At 40.7% G+C, this 13,852-nt stretch overlaps 1 long non-coding RNA gene across 1 annotated transcript in view; it reads right to left on the reverse strand.

Annotated features, from left to right (window-relative positions):
• Positions 1-221: 221 nt before the first annotated feature.
• Positions 222-13,852, reverse strand: part of LOC106149708 — a 50,130-nt gene continuing 36,499 nt past the window's right edge. The window contains exons 4-5 of the long non-coding RNA XR_001236033.1: positions 1,048-1,215; positions 222-758 (exon numbers count right to left, since the gene is read on the reverse strand). This is a non-coding gene — a long non-coding RNA (uncharacterized LOC106149708). The remainder of the gene's footprint in view (positions 759-1,047; positions 1,216-13,852) is intronic.

Below are 13,852 nucleotides of genomic sequence, written 5' to 3' on the forward strand. Positions count from 1 at the left end.
CAGCAGATTTTGAGGTACCCGAGGGACAAAAGGCATTCTCACCAAAGTGGTCACATATAATTTAAGGTGCTGGGACGCAGTCTTGTGGGAAAGGGATGGATGGCATGTAAGGGATGGCAGACTTAGCAAATTAAAATATAGGAGGCCGAGTTAAAGTTTAATTTAATTTTAATTTCAGATAAAAGACACATAATTTTAAAAACCATCCCAAGTGGCATACATGTATTTTATCTGGCAAAAAGCACAAGTTTCAGACCACAGTGGGGCTGTTGCTGGTTTCTCCTGGAGCCCTTGACATTGGTTCCTAAGGGAGGAGCTTCAGGAGTCTTGCTGGGCAGCACTGGGCCTGCAGGCATTACCCCTCAAGGTGCTCTGCAGGGCCAAGGGCTCCACAAGAGAATAATGGACTAGTAATTATCATCAGTTAGAAGCTCTGAGTGCAGGCCTTTTCAGAACAGAAGTGGATTCTAGTTCTTAAAAGGATTTGCAGACTTGAACAAATGCCTTTCCTAATCAGTACAAATTGTTCCTTTAAACAAGAGAGAGCTATGCATCCACTTTTTCTCCTTCAGGCTAATGAGCAGTCAGCATCATTCCTGGGGGTCTGGATTCTCCCTCTTCCCTCCGGGGTACAGGGAGATGGTGAGGGAGGTGGAGGGTACTGAGAGGACCTCCTGTGGACTGAAGCGGAGGTACTTCCTTCTGTCAGCTGGGTCCCAATGGGTGTGGCTTTAGTAGCTCAGACTCAGTCTTCTCACCTGTGAATGGGAACATGATAAATCTTGCCCTGTTGCACACAACTCTCCTGACGGTCAGACAGGAGACTGTGTTATCCACCTTCCCTGGCAGAGAGCCCCATCCCTCTCCACATTCCTGCCCCTTGCCACATTATCTTCATTTCCCAAACTTCTGCAAACATGCCTCCAGTCATGCTCTCAAGGACAAAAAAACCAAAACTCAAACCAGATCATTTTACATGTACACTCCTCCTGTCCTCCTTTGTCCCAGATGTCTAGGTTGGTTACATTTGTCCCTTTAGGTCCCCACCTCAGTTCATAAGTGGAAATCACCGATCTGTAGACCTTAGGCTGGAGCTGCTCTTTCTCAAAATTCCATGGGTCACCTTTCTCCTCATCCAAGGCTGAGCTCTGCCTTCCGTGCTCCCGGCATGCTGACCTGGTGTCAGCCTCGCCTCTCTTCTCTGTGTTCCTTTGGCTGCAAAAAAGGAACGTCTCCTTGCAGTCCTGAATCCAGGACCCTTTCTCCTCAGCAGCAGAAAAGCTGACCAGAGCCCCTGCTGGTGTCACTGTCACCATTCTAATGAGAATCCTGGGTGGCAGAGTACCAAGGAGGAGATGGCGGTGGTACCTGTTAAGGTATCCTTACCTTCTCAAAGAGAGGGGATATGTGCCAAGGAATGAGATTACAGTCATTTTAAATTTGGCAGAGAGTGTAAATTATAGGGCAGCTGAAGGAAATTCATAAGTGAATTCTTCTAACTCTAGTAGAGACTAAGCATAAGGAAAGTCCTGAGGGATTCACGTGCTCTGTCCTCCAACTCCCGGGCTGGCCATGGACTTACGCAGAGGGCATGGTGGATTCTCCTCCATCTCCATGGGTAGAGAGTGAAGGGTTAGCAGAAGGAGCCTGAGAAGTTAACATGTCACCTGTGTAACATCATGTCACCTGTTAACATGTTAACATGTTAACATGTCACCTGTCATCATCAGATGTTCTCCTAACTCTGGAGATGCACAGGGCCATACTTATGGCGGTGGTTATGTTTTTTGAATTTGGAAGCTAAGGCTCAGTTTCCCAGGATTATCCAGTTAGTGAGCTGCAGAGCCAGCAACTGAACCAAGTGCCTGTCCTACTACCCAAAGGCCACCTGCCCAAGATCTGTTAATAGCTTTGGAGTTTCCTTGATGCATTACACTGGCCTGACCTCATTTTTCAACAATGAGCTTTTACTGAAAAGAAGGCTGCCCCAGGGGCTCAGCGGGTCTGCAAGGTCATTCAAATTAAAGTTCTGCTGTAAATGATCAAGTGTCTACTGAGTGTCAGCCTGAACTGGCCAGGCATTTCACAGACATCGCCAGTACACCAGGTTTACTGACAGGGCTTGGTGAGGCTGGCGAGCCTTTCCTATAGTTGCCCACAAATTAGGGGCAATGCCAGGATTCGGAGCCACTTTGTTTATTCCTTCATACCCATCCAAGTGCCTGTGCATCCCAGAAAGCTATATATTATCTGAAGAAATATTTATTTGTATACTTAGAAAGCAAAGGTATGTTGCATGTACAATAAAATCTGAAGGCCTACCCACAGGCTCTGTAGAACCGGCCCCTGCCCACCTTTCCAAATGTATCTCAGATCCCCTCTTCCATGTTTAGTGTATGCTAGGGCCACCAAATTTCTTCCCATAAGCACCTGGCACTTGCTCTACCCTCTCCCTGGAACCTCCTTGCCTATTATAGAGGCATGGATGGCTCCTTCTCAATTAGTTGTCAATTTACAAATTACCTTCTGAAAGAGGCTTCGACCCCTAACCTGTATTACAGCCCCATCCCTACTCATCACCTAACCTATTTTCCAGGGTTCTTTGTTCATACCTCTCATTATCTGAATTTATCTTACTTTTTACCTGTTCACTCTCTCCCTTGCTAGATTGCAGATTCATTATCTATCGTAATACTTGTTTTATTTCAGTGCCTAGAAGAGTGCCTAACACACAGTAGGTACACTGAAAAGATTTGTTGGATAACACATGGATGAGTGAGATGTCATCATGTCTTGGGAAAAAATTATCCTGTTGTGCATGCTGACCACCTGCATTCTTAGCAGAGAGTTTTTTCTTTTCTTAACAAATCTCATTAAAATTGGTCTTGCCACCAAATCAGGTGCTGCTTTAAATATACAGCTTAATCAAAGCAATGATGTGAAGGTGCAGAGTGGCCTAGGCTACCCACCACGCCCTCTAACACCGGCCTGGAAGGAATGGAGTTTGTAAATAGGTTGTGGCCCTCAGAAAGACCCATCTGCTTTCTGCAATAATGTAAAAAGAAAAATTTCAAATACCACAATTTGCAAATGAAGACCTTTAAAATAATGGGACGGTGGCTCTGGAATGGGATTATTAGGATAATGCGATGTTTAAGTGGGCGCTTTTCCTCTCAAGGACCTGCCTGAATTCTGCTGAGCTCATTCCACGAGAGACCTCAGAGAGATCAGTTGTGACTTTTATTAAAGTCAAACCAATACCTGTATTCGCAGCCGCCTGGAGGAAATTTCTTTCTGTAACTCTGATTGAAGTTTAATGGGAACTACACAAAGAAAATTTACTTAACCTCCTCACCCATCTCTTCCACCGTGGAAGTCTGTTCATCACGTGCTCCGCTCCCAGGAGACACTATCAAAGATAGCACTTCTCAATTTCATAATATTTTTCAGAGTGAAAGAGGGAAGACAGCTGCAGACCTCTACTATTCCAGAATACCATGTAGTCAGTGTCTGATTTCACTTACAGGAACAATGCAGAGATTGTTCCCAAGGGTGTGCACATTAGTATTTTGCAGATTACAAATAAAAAACATATGAGCTACTAAGAGATCATCTTGGGTGCAAGTGAACGTACATGGACGCAAAGCCCTGGCTAATGTGCTTCTGAATTGTCCTTTGACTGATCAGTCTCAGCTCCCAGCACATAGGAAGTCAGGCACCTGCTCATACACAGCAAATAAAAGCACTGAGTAACACCACTCATTCCAGAGAGACCCCGACATCAGATTACTAACACCTGTCATGTGTAGCACTTTGTAGATGGAAAGTACCTTTGAAAAATCCCACATTTTTAAATGGAGTTTACACACATCTAAAAAAACACATGAAAACTCAGTTGTAGTTCTGTAAAGTGTTAACTAGTGAACGTCACATGACCATCACCTAAGTCAAGGAGTAGTACGTTGCCATCACTCAGAGCCCTTCTCCGAGCTCATTCCTGGTCGCCACTGTTTCTTGCTTTCCAACTTTCTTCCTAGCACTTGTTTGCTTTATTTGACAGTTTTACCACCTAAGTGTGTATTCCTAGACAATGCAGTTTGTACCAAATCAAATAGTATACAGAAGGCACCCCTTTGTGTCTGGCTACTTTTTTCTCAACGTTTTGTCTTTAAGTTCTGGTTCTGGATCTGAGTCCTATAAGAATGTCGTTGTGCGTACTGTGCAGGTCATTTGATTTGCTGTTTGGCAGTGCCTGGGTATGTGTACACTACGGTTATTTGCTGAGTTTCTTATTGATGGACATTTGGGTTTGGGTTGTTTGTGATTTGCGGTTATAATGAAAAATAGCACACTACATTTTTTTTAACCTGTATTTTGGCACATACCTGGATGATTTTCTCTTGAATGAGTTGGCTACATCTGGCTCACTACTTGTATTTATAAATAAATCATATTGTCACTCCTATTTATTTACATATTGTCTATGGCCATATTTGCACAATGAATACAGAATTGAGGAGTTGTGACAGAAACTGGTCATATGGCCTGCAAAGCCAACAGTGTGAACGCCCAGGGCCTTTTAGGGAAAAGCTTGCCAACCTCTGCATTAGGGCATATACTTAGGAGGGAGCTGTAACGTTATAGGGTCCGCATATTTACAACCCCAATCATACTGCCTTTTTTTTTTTTCTTTTTTGGTATTGGGGGTTGAACACAGGTGCTTTGCACTGAGTTACATCCCCAACCCTTTTTTTTTTTTTTTTTTCCAGTACTGGGAATCAAACTCACAACCTTGCGCTTGCCAGGCAGGCACTGTGCCACTGAGCTAAATCCCCAGCCCACCGCCCTTTTGTATTTTTTTATTTTGAGACACTAAGTTGCTAAATTGTCCAGGCTGGGCTCAAATTTGTGATCTTCACGCTTCAGCCTCACAGAAAGCTAGGATTACGGGTGTGTGCCCCCATGCCCAGCTTGCACTGCCATTTTTTCCCGGCAAAGTTCTTTCTGTAATTTTAGCATTTTATTATGAAAAAGATTGTTTCAAAGGTAACCAATGAGGGAAGGTCTTCAGGCACTGCACATTCAAGACCTGGTACTACCGCACAACTTCAGGCTTCACCGTAAAGGGTGAAGAACTACTAATTGTTCTAACTACCCTTCATGCTAAATCTAAGCCACAGCTGAACACTTAACTGACAGTCAGGCTTGTGGCATATCAGTGATTTCAAGACATATAGAAGAAAATTGTCATCTGATTTGTTTTGTAAAATTACCAATCCCATGCTATTTTAGCATACTTAGATGACTGGTGTTACAACTCTATCATGTCTGTCAGGGCTCTGCGTAACAGATTTAGACCTGTATGAGCCATAGACCCAGTAGCAATTGAGGATGAAGATGTACAAGTTTTTAAAGAAACACCATAGTGTCTAGGATGTGAAGCACAAGCTCCTTTTTCCCTGACCTTTTCATCATCTTCAAAAGTTGCTTCTCCAGCTGGGTGTGGTGGCGCATGCCTGTAATCCCAGAACTTAGGAGACTGAGGCAGGCTGATTGTTTCAAGTTTGAGGCCAACCTGGGTTACAAAGTGAGTTCAAGGCCAGCCTGATCTGCATAGTGAGACTCTGTCTCATAAAAGACAAAAAATAAAAATAAAAAAGTTGCTTCTCCATCATAACGGTAGCTTCTTTACACTGCTGAGATTCACCATCAGGTCATTTACATCACTCTCTGCTTTTGAGAATTCTACCTCATCCACCCTCTTGCTGTAAACCAATGAAGGAAGGTCTTCCGGAAACCATGGGAGAAAACTATTCCCAGGTGTGGTTATAAAGCTCACGTATGGCAGCGCTGTTGCTGATAATATGAATGCCAGCTGGGGACCCCAAGAAGAGGAGCCTCACATAACCATCTGAAGGCCCAGAGGAGGCCACGCCATTCTACTCTTCAAAGTGCTCTGTTTTTGCCCTTGGTGGTCAGCATCGAATCTTCCACCTCTTTAGAGGACATGGCATCCTGGAAGGCAATGACCACAAGCGGAGGACCCAAATGTTGGCTCAGGAACTGCTAATGTATTCTTATCATGGAACATTGTTGAGTGAATTCTGGCTCTGTGTGAGCCCTATATTGCCTCCTGCTTCTGACTCCAGAAAGGGGACAGTACTGGCGCAAAGGTTTTTTTTTCCCCTCTCATTAAAATAAATGGGAGGTAGGTAATTGCGAGCTAGTATGGCTTTTTGATCATCACCAGAAACCTGGACCTCTTCTATCTTCTCTACCTTCCTTAGAAGGAGTCCGTCCTTAAATTGGAGTGTTTTCCATAACTCTGCTCTCCAGATGGCAGTAAGAGGGGAGTGGGGAGGGCCAAAATGTGCTTCCCAACTCTCTTGTCATTTTTAAGAGTGTTCCAAGAAATTTTCTCAAACAACTTCTACTCATTTTGGCCAGATCATAGGTTGTGGACTAGCTGCAAAGTGAAGTGGGACTTAGTCTCCTTTTTGGTGCACATTGACTAAAATCAAGGAGAGAATGAGCACTGGGTGGGAAAACTGAAGTCTCCACCGCATAGAGGAGTGCTGTGGCATCCAGAGCAAGAGCTGAGCTGGGCCTCCAGCTAGGGTCAGTGATGTTAGCAGTGATGCAGCTAATCTTTCCCAGCAAAAGATGACCTAAGAGGTGCCGCTGAGCTATATCCCTGGCCCCAATATAAATAATAAATATCTGTAATATTAATAATTGACTGTTAAAACAAAAACAATGAAAATGCATTTAAGGCATAGTGTAGAATCAAGTGTATGACAATAGCATCACAAAAGCTGTGAGGCCAAAAATGGAAGCACATCTGTAAAGTTCTTGTAGTGTAGGTGGACAGTACCTTTTGAAGGTAGAGAGTGGTAAGGTAAAAATATATGCTATAAACTCTAAAGCAATTACTACTACCACACAGTGAAGACGTACAGCTAATAAGCCAACAGAGGAGATAAATGGAACCATAAAAAAGAGTCAATTAATTCCAAAGAAGGCAGATAAAGAAGTAGAGAGGGAACAAAGAACGCTTGAGACAAATAAAAAACAGTATAGCTGTTAGATTTAAACCTAAATATACAAATAAAAACACTCATCTATAAATGACCTAAGCACCCCAGGTAAAAGAAAGATGATCAAGTTATGTTTTTTAAAAAGACAAGATTCATTATTATATGCAACCTACAAGAAATCTGTTCAAACATAAAGACGTAAGTAGGTTAATAATGAAAGCAGAAAAAGACCCATTGCGCTAACCCTAATCAAAGGAAAGTTGGAGTGGCTACCTTAATATTGAAGTAGATTTCAGAGCAGAAAATATTACCAGGAACCAAAGGCACTATTTCACAATACTAAAGGGGAACATTTATCAAGAAGACATAATGTAACAACAACAAGAAAGAAAGCACAACAGTCCTAAATGTGTATGTACCTAACGGCAGAGGAACAGATACCTGAAGTAAAGACTGACAGTACTTTGAGGAAAAATAGACAAACCCATTGTAGTACCAAGGATTTCAGTAACACTCTCTGAATAATTGTCAGAACAATAGAATCTATAAGTTTATAGAAGACTTTAACAGTTCTATCAAACAACTTATTGACATTTATAGAACATGCTACTCAATAACAGAAGAATACACACTCTAAGTACATGAAAAACATTCACCAAGATAGACCAAATTTTGGACCTTGAAACAAATCTTAATGCGTTTAAACTGTTTCAAGTTCTGAGTGCAGTGCCACACATCTGTAGTCCCAGCTACTTGGGAGGCTGAGACAGGGGGACTGCAAATTTGAGGCCAATCTGGGTTACAATAGTGAAACCCTGTCCCAAAAAATTTAAAAGGACTGGAAGTGTAGCTCAGGGACAAAGCACTTGCCTACTATACGCAAGGCCCTGGGTTCAATCCCCAGTTTGGAGAGAGGATTCAACCATAAAAGGATATTCTAAAATCACAATTGGATTAAATTAAACATCAGTAACAAAAAGATATATGGAAAAATCTCCAAATATTTGGAAGCTAATGCTTGTAAATAACTGATAGCTCAAGACACAAAAGGGAAATTAGAAAGCAGTTTGACCTGACTATACATGAAAATGCATCAGGTCAAATATGTGAGACCTCAGCAAAGTAGTAGACAGAAAGTTATAAAATTAAATTCCTAAATTGAAATAATAGTCTCAAATCAATGCCTTCATCTCCCACCTTAAGAAACTAGAAAAAAAGAGCAAATGAAACCTAAAATAAGCAGAAGAAAAGAAGGAATAAAAAAATCAGAGTGGGAATCAATGACATAGAAAAAAAATGGAAATCAATGAAACCAAGAATGAGTTCTTTTATTAGGAAAATGCAAATTTTCACCACATTGAGAAACTTCTATACAGGTACATTTATTTAAGCATCTAAAATTAAAAAGACTAACCAAAGTATTGGTGAAGATATGCAGCATCCAGAACCTTCGGACGCTACTAAGGGGACTGTAAAACAGTGAAAACACTTTGGAAAGAGTTGGCAGTTTCTTACAAGTTTACTCGTTTGCCTACTATATAATTCATCCACCCCATTCAGGAGAATTGAAAGTATACATCTGTATAAAGAATTGTGCAAAAATGTCCATGCATCTTTATTTGAAATAACCCAAAACTGGAAAGAATCCAACCAGCACCAACAAGTGAATGAATAGACAAACTATACATCCACAGAGTAAAATGCTATTCACCAATAAAGAGAAAGCGAAAGTATAAATGACTATCACAATAACTATGATAAGTAAATCTAAACTCACCCTCAGAAAGTACATATGATATGATTTCATTTATATGAAATTCTGAAAATAAAAATTATTGTAATAGTAATTGGATTAGCAGTTGCTTAGGGGACAGGAAGGAAGCAAGAGAGCTGAGAAGATGGGATTATAGAGGGAAATAAGAGAATTTTAGGGCTGATGGACACATTCATTTTTTATTTGTGATGATGGGTTCATGAGTATTACATAGATCAAAATTTAACAAATTCTACACCATAAAACACACCATTCTTGTACATCTCCAGTATCTCAATAAAGTTACTGAATGCTCAAAAGCTTTCAAAAAGAATAACTGGATTCAAAGAACAAAAGAAAATTGTAGAAATAAAATATAATAATTGGGTCACAGGACTCAATACATGACATTGCAGAGGACTGGACACAGGTGAAGAGAGAGAAGGTGAACAGGGAGAACTCAAAGCATTGTGTGGAATGCAATGAAGTGGTAAGCAGAGGAATCAGACAAAATCTGAATATATTAAAGAAAGTTTAGATGAAATAAATATATTCCTAAAAAATAACATATCAACAAGAAATAGAAAACCCAAATAGTCATGTAGTCATTTAAAAAACTTGAATTCATAGTTAAGTCTACTCATAGAGATTCTATAAAACATTGAGGAAAGCAAATAATTCCAGTCCTATATAAGTGTTTAAAATGCCAAAAAAGAGAAGAGCTTCTTTCTGTTTTATGAAACGTAATTGTGCCACCAAAACCTGAATAAGATAATGAGAAAAAAATTAGTCTTTTCTCACTCATGAGCCACAAGTACAAAAATTTTAAAGCACAGCAAGAAATATCAAGCAATATAAATAAATGATAATACACTTTGATCAATGTAGATTAATTCTAGGAATTCAAGGTTGGTTAAACATAATGAAAAATCTTTCATGGCATTAATGCAAGTGGGACCTGATTAGCTGGAACAACTCCTTTTTGTCTTCATCCTGTTTCTTCTCCAGCTGTAATATGGACAAACAGCTGTAACTCCAGCAGCTGTCTTGAACAATGAGGTGACCTTCAATACACAGTCACACTTTGAAAAGCCTGCATTCCTAAAGGCACAAAAAAGCCACCAGCCTTGGACTACTGATCTTCTGACTGCTATGTGAAAGGCAAATAGTACCTTGTTTAAACCACTGCCATGTTTTTTGGAGATTAAATTAGCAGAACAAATCCTAATAGATTCTGAGGCCTGAAGCAGAATAGTGAAGGTGAGGAGAATCAGAAAAGGTTTCACAGAGTCCATGATATTCAGACAGGCTTGAAGAATGAAGACAATCTTACCAGATAGAAAGGGTTAGAAAGGAGGAAGACTTCTACATGTAAGAAAAGCTGTGTGAAAAGGTGCAAGACATCAAAAAGCATTTGTTCAGAAAATGAGCAAGATGAGTCTAATAAGTATATTTCTTGAATATTCTGTTTGGAATTTAGGCTGGGGCCGGGACTGGGGCTAAATTGAACTGGAAGAGAGGAGGATGGATCATTTTGAAGCTCCGTCACATGCCAGCCGGTACCTGTGGGGGAAGGCAGTGACCTTTTGCAGGGCTTGTGTGAGTAAACAGATACTAGCTAGGCGGATCGCAGCACAGTGAGGGGCAATGAGTCCTTGACGTGCACGCAGGTGATCTGAGCTTGCCTTTGCCTTGATAACTGAGTGCTTGAGATAAAAGTGACCGCACTGGTCCTTTTCTCTGGTGGCTCACTCAGGCAATCCTATGTAAGACTCCAGCACTAGTAGAGTAAGCCACCTGACAACAAAGTTCCTAAGAAAAGAAGTCTCTGTAGAGTAATGGAGAAAAAGGATTTCATCTGTATATCTGCTGATTTGGCTGCCTAACATGTTTTCATAAAATACGAGCCATTTTTATAAGAAGTCAGACTCCATTACGTCCAACAGCACAATGCCATACACACTCCAATTTTCCTGAGGTAGTCATAGCACAATTATTGACAATTATTGACATTGTACTTTTCCGCTCTCCAAAGTACACTGCTTTGGATAATAAATTCTATGACCACCTAGCTTGCTTGGAGTAAGCACTTCATAAGGGAGCAGTAGACCTTTGCTAGTACTTTCGCTCATTTGGAAAATAAACAAATTGTCACTATTCCTCTTCCTTCCAAACAAGTTTTGGGATCAAAGAGAAAATTTGAGAGACTATATTATTTGACCTTAGTGTTTCCTATAGAGATACTCAAGATGGAAGAAAATGTTTCTATAGCATCAAAAGACCAGCACTATTTGGAAAAGAACTGGGTCAAAATTGTAATAACAGGAAAAACATGGATTTCTCAGATGAGAATAGCCTCTGTGATCTTTGGAAGAGAAGAGAAATTTACAAGAGGAATATGTGACTGCCCTTGGTAATTTAGAACACTGATCACAGCCGCACTGGCAGGGGAACTGCACCACCAGATGCCCTTGAAAAGGAAGCCACACTGCAGATGGTAAAGCCAACAGATAGGAGTCTGGATCCAGAATATCCACTATAGCAGCCTTCCCCCAGTTCTAACAGACAGTCCCAACTCTTCCTCGTCACCCAGAAGGGAGTGCTCACCCCTCCGTCAGTGACAGTAGGAACCTCAGATGAGGAGAACTGTTCTTGTCCCTTCCCGCCAATATTGGCAGAAGCTTGCCCTTGAATAGGAATTATAGTGCCATTTTCCAGATGGGAATATTGAAACTCAGGAGTTGGCAGAAATGGCAGAACTGGAGCTTGAGTTTAAAACATTCTTTAATAAAGAAGTACATTAGGATGGTTAAAGAAACTTCAAATTTCCTAAAGAAAACCGGGGGGCTGAAAAACAGCAGGAAAAGCAGGATTTTTAGCTTAAAAATAAAGGAGACTTACAGACACAAGATCTCTCTCCTCAAATTCCCAGTGGTCTGCCGTATTGGAAAGACATTAAGACCTGTGCAGGTTGGACCCAGATTGCAAAGCAAGGACTAATGAAGGGAAGACATAAGGAGGCAGAGGCTAATTCAACCTAAAGGGAAGGAAACCAACTCATCTACCTATGCCAGGACTTTACGTGCATATTCTCCCATGGCTTGGATATGGTTTGAATGTGTTCCCCAATGCCCATGTGTTGGGAGCATGGTCCCCAGTGTGGTAGTGTTGGGAGGTGGTGGAACTGTGAAAGGGGAGGCCCTCTAGGGGTTAACGAATGGGTTGAGGAGTCTAGCTCTCATGGGACTAGATTAATACTTTGAGAGCAGATGATTGTAAACTGAGATCCTTCCTCATACTTGGTCCCTTCTGCCATACAGCTGTTTCCATTTCTGTTTTTTTTTACCACGCTGTAACACAGTCAGGAGTCCTCAGCAGGGTGCTGGCACCATGCTGGTTGGATGTTTCAGCCACCAGAATTGTAAGCCAAGTAAACCTCTTTACTTTATTAGTTACCCAGCCTTGGAAATTTTGTCATAACAACACAAATGAACTAAAACATAGTCATATTTAATTCTCACACAGACAGGGAAAAACATCATTAGATAAATATTACCTGCTTTTCAAAAGTGAGAAGTCAGGACATTCCCACATGAGGATAAAGGCTTGTATTATACTCATGACCCTACTGATACTAACTGTAAACTCTAGACAAAGAAGAAAAAAATAACAGCTTGAAGGTAATGGAAAATTATCAAAACCAGGCATAAACAGGAGATTTGCCCCTCCCTTGATGGAAGGGAATCACCATGAATGAGATAATTTTACTCAGCTTTTGACCTGAGGATAGGCAGGACTCTGTGGTATGGTGGGTTCCTTGAGCAGAAAGTTCAGGAAAGAAGAAAGCAGTAAAGCAGGAAGCTCAGGAATACTGGGGAGTCAGATAATAGTGTCAGACTTCCCAGAGCAGCTGGAAATCAGAGGGGAATTCCTAGAAAGGCAGAACTACAAAAGGATAGCTCCCAAATCTGCATATTGATTCCACTAAAATCCTTGGTTGACATCTAAACCCTGAATGTGTCGGGTGAAATTCCAAGATGCCTATAGGTAAAACAATAACTGCAAATCTGAAGAAAACCATTGCGGAGAAGATTCAGTAGCTGTCCATCATGGAGACAGAGTCTTAAGTTTGCAGTTTGAATCCCATCACACGAGAGGGCCTTAGGAAGGACCTCGATCTTTGCACTGAGACTTCAGAAAGGCCGCACCCTAAGCTTAAGTAACACATTCCAGGGTGAAGGAATTCACCAAAGGATAAAAGGAAAACTCACAATAGGTCTACTCTAACCCCTAAAGCCTAACCAAACCCCTAGAGACCAAAGAGATCTGTTGATAATTTATCTATTGGAACAAAACTTAAATGTTCAGAGAAGAACACAGAATGCAGAGTTCTCAATGCATAAGAAAATTGTTTAAATTGCTAGACATGTGAAAAGACAGGAGAAAACATAACCCAGTCAGGGGACAAGTCAATTGATAAAAGCAAAGTGATAAATATAGCAGATAATAATGTAGTTATAATCTGAGTATCAGTGTCACCTTGAAATCCATATGTTAAAACCTAATCAGGAGTGTGACAGTATAGGAGGTTCGGTCTTTAGGATGTGCTTAGAGGATAAAGCCCTCATGAGTGGGATTAGTGCCCTTATAATAGAGACCACCAAGAGGTAGCTACCCCTCTAGTATATGAGGACACAGCAAGAAAGTAATTGCTGTGTATGAGGAGGCAGGCTTTCACAAAATAGGTTATCTGCTAAACCTTGATCTTACACCTCCCAGTCTCCAAAATGGTAAGAAATAAATTTCTATTATGTGTAAACTGCCGGGTTTAAGATTTTTTTTTTTATTTTAAAGAAAATAGTACAAAAAAAGAACAACAGCAAAATACAAACAAAACAAAGGAAGGACATTAACAATGATATCGGGTTTCAAACCAAATGATAGGGATTAACAGTGGTTTTTATATAACATATTGTTATCTTCAACAAGGTTGCTCAGATTACCAGATGAAAGAATAGAAGATTGATCAAATCATTAAAGGGAATAAGAAAATAATAATTTA

This window comes from Chinchilla lanigera, unplaced genomic scaffold (assembly GCF_000276665.1).
Source record: "Chinchilla lanigera isolate Chin_1 unplaced genomic scaffold, ChiLan1.0 scaffold00051, whole genome shotgun sequence".
Taxonomy (NCBI): domain Eukaryota; kingdom Metazoa; phylum Chordata; class Mammalia; order Rodentia; family Chinchillidae; genus Chinchilla; species Chinchilla lanigera.